At 41.2% G+C, this 3,550-nt stretch overlaps 1 pseudogene; it reads right to left on the minus strand.

Moving 5' to 3' along the window:
- Positions 1-2,152: 2,152 nt before the first annotated feature.
- LOC121435088 lies at positions 2,153-2,810 on the minus strand (annotated as a pseudogene).
- Positions 2,811-3,550: the final 740 nt, after the last annotated feature.

The raw sequence follows: 3,550 nt of genomic DNA on the forward strand, positions 1-3,550 counted from the left end.
AATTGATTAGAAATTAAGTTCTAGTCAGTATCTTCCCATCAGTAATCTAATGACTGATTTGAAAAGAAAAATTTATATTGCCAAAATTACTTTTGTGTGAGTGATACTGTCTTAGTTAGGATTATGTTTCTGTGATAAACACCATGACCACAAGAAACTTGGGGAACACACAGTTTATTCACCTTACAACTTACAGTCATTCCTGAAGGGCAACTGGGACAGGAACTCAAGACAGGAACCGGGAAGCCAGGGTTGAAGTGGGTGCTGTGGAGTCAGCTGGCTTTCATATACAATCCACCGGTGCCACCGTAGTGGACCGAGTCCTCCAATAGCTATCATTAAGTAAGAAAGCACCCTGTAGGCTTGCCTACATCAAATCCGATGGAAGCGTTTTCTCAACTGAGGTTCATCTTTCCAGATAACGGTAGTTTGGGTCAAGTTGACAAACAATCAAACACAACAACCAGGACAATGGACTCCTCATCATCGTGATACAAAAACAGCTAGCCTTTCCTTTCTTGCTTATCGTCAAGATTTCATGTTAATATTAATATCACATAAATACCTTTAAAAGTTCTAGGATAGTTAAATATTTCTGCACTTAGAGGCTAAATTTCCTTTAAAGTGTTTAAAGTTTCTTAACTGTGGCTTTCTGTAAAGTTACATACTTTCTTGCTCCAAGCTCAAAACCAACTTGGGAAGGAAAGGGTTTATTTCTTACAGTTTATCATCCATCATCCAGGAAAGTCAGGGCAGGAGCCTGAAGGCAGAAACTGAAGCAGAAGGCACAGGGGGCACTGTATTGGCTTGCTCTTCTTGACTGGTTTAGTTTGCTTTCTTAAATAGGGCAGACCCACCTGCCCAGGGTGGCACCAACCACAGTGGGCTGCCTCTAAGTCAATCTAGCGAAGGCATTTTCTCATCATTGTTACTGATGTTCCCCTCTTCCCTCCATATTCTGTATTTGTTTTCCCCATACTCCCTAATTAAAGCTACCCCATTTTTTCCATTTTTTCCCTTCAAATAATTTGTACCCTGCTATTTCTCTCATAAGAAATGCCACATTCGGGGGCTGGAGAGATGGCTCAGTGGTTAAGAGTATTGCCTGCTCTTTCAAAGGTCCTGAGTTCAATTCCCAGCAACCACATGGTGGCTCACAACCATCTGTAATGAGGCCTGGTGCCCTCTTCTGGCCTGCAGGGGTACGTGTAGGCAGAACATTGTATACATAATAAATAAATAAATAAATATTTAAAAGAAATGCCACATTCTTACAAGCTGTAAGGTAAAATAAACTCTTTCCTTCCTGAGGTAATCCCAGTTTATGTCAAGTTGACCAAAACCAACCTCAGAGTTACTACTGAAACGTTATACGTTTCAGAGTATGTGATGCTATCAAAACTTATTATGTATAAAATAACCTGATATCAGTCATCATAAAACATTGTTAGCTCTGAAGTTTTCATTTTAACCAAACTTTGGAGAAGCAAGTTATCAAAGAGTTAAACACTTTCTCATATTTCTCAACCTGAATGTCCTTAAGCTTACAAACAGATAATAAAAATGTGGCATGTATACATTATGGAACACCATTCAGCAGTAAAAAATAAATATTAAATCATGAAATTTGCAGGGGAAGGATGGAACTATCAAAGATCTTGGTGAGTTAGGCAACCAAGACCCACAAGGACAAATACTGTATGTTCTCTCGTATTTGTAGTTCTTAGTGCCAAGTCTTCAGATGTGAGTACCTATGTCGGGGAGTGGAGGTGAGGGAATGAAAACACAACTCACATGACTTTATTGGGAGGGAGTTTTCAGGGATCCTTCCTGAAACCCTGAATTCACATCCTGAAAAATCACCAGCATTTATTCTTTTTTTTTTTTTTGAAGTTGTTGCTCCTTTATTGTTGACCTGGGCGATTTTAGGGAGAATAACATTCAGTTAATTCTGACTGAAAACATTAAAACACACAAGATGAACCTACGCCATCACCTCGGCCACAAGGACAGACAAGGTCATGGCAGGTTTCCCTTATGTTGTAATAAATCAACGCAACTTTATCATACTCCATCACCTTCTAAGTTAACTAAGTAATCTGAAAAGGTGATTTTTCTTTAAATTTACAAGTACAATGTACATGTACATGATGTTGAGAATAATTTAATACGTTAACCTCAGATACAACTATATTCTAAGACCATTATTGTAAAGCAACGGATCCTTACAAGACCAAAATAACCCATATACCATGAGGTTGGTTTAGCCTTTCTTTTTTATGCTCTTTCAACAAATGTGCACCACGATGCTCCAACAGCAAGGCTAAAGCCATGAATACGAAAGCTGCGATTTGTGAGGTACCAACAACATCTAGAACCAGGGAGGCCAATCAGACAGAGTGAGTGTCTCGTTAATTAATCAATTCTAATTAAACGATCAGGTGACACCACAACACTCTGGGGTGCAGCACTGAAAATGTCCATTAAGTTTCTTTTTTCTTGATGATCAGAGGTCCCACGTTGTCTCCAGTCTCTTCGTTATGTTTTATGTGAGCCCCATCACAGAACGGAAACTTTTTGGACCTCCAGCAGAGGCAGTACACGGCCTTATCTCCCAGGTCCTCCATGTCGAAGGCGTGCACGACCTTGGGGTTGTCTTTCTGGATATGGAGGTTCACCATAGCTTTGGTACGTTTATCTTTACCATAGAACTTTTTGTAAGCCAGGTAACCGAGAGCAGCTGTCCCAGCAGCAAATGTCACGGCTGCAATCCACTCAACTCACACTGAGGAGTCATAGCCGAGGCCCATGGTGCGGGCAGCGGGAAGGCCGTGGCAGGACCGCGCGGCCGAGCGCTGGGGATGAGGGAGACCCGGGCAAGATGCGACCTCCGGGAACACTTCCAGTCACCAGCGTTTATTCTTCAATCAGCTTTTCTATCAAAACGTAAACTGAGGGGGGGAAGTTCATTAGCATTCTGCTTCCTAGGTAGTGGGGAGAATGACTTAGGTCACATCCACACCTATGCCTGTTCTGCCATGTAGACTGAAAAGCACCTCTTCTCTAGGTGACCTCCTAACTTACAACAGAAGGAGCACAACGACATTAGCATAGCCTGACTACTTGCTTAGGATGGCATCAGGTTGTCTCACCATCAAAGGCTAGGCGATCACCTTCTGTGTGGTAGGTGCAAATTGTGCCTTGCCAAGTCACTCAGAATTCTGACTGTCATACAATGCAGGAATATGGCCTGTATAATCTGCCCTCACATACATAACCTGCAGTAATGATAGAAACTAAGATAGCAAAATGAGACCATGGTGGGAAAATTGGAGAGAACTTGTGGGGGTTCAAGTGATTTGAAGGGGGAAATGGGAAAATGGGCTAGCTTTAATTTAGGGAGTGGGAAGGAGATAAATACAGAATACATAGAATATCATCAGTAAGAATGCCTGAAAAAGCCACAAGGAAGCATATTATTATATAGCTACTTAAAATTGATATAATACTTACAAGTCTGTATATGCATATATGTTAACATGAAATCTTC

This window comes from Microtus oregoni, unplaced genomic scaffold (assembly GCF_018167655.1).
Source record: "Microtus oregoni isolate MIOR12 unplaced genomic scaffold, Mior012 000045F_ref0000178, whole genome shotgun sequence".
NCBI lineage: Eukaryota > Metazoa > Chordata > Mammalia > Rodentia > Cricetidae > Microtus > Microtus oregoni.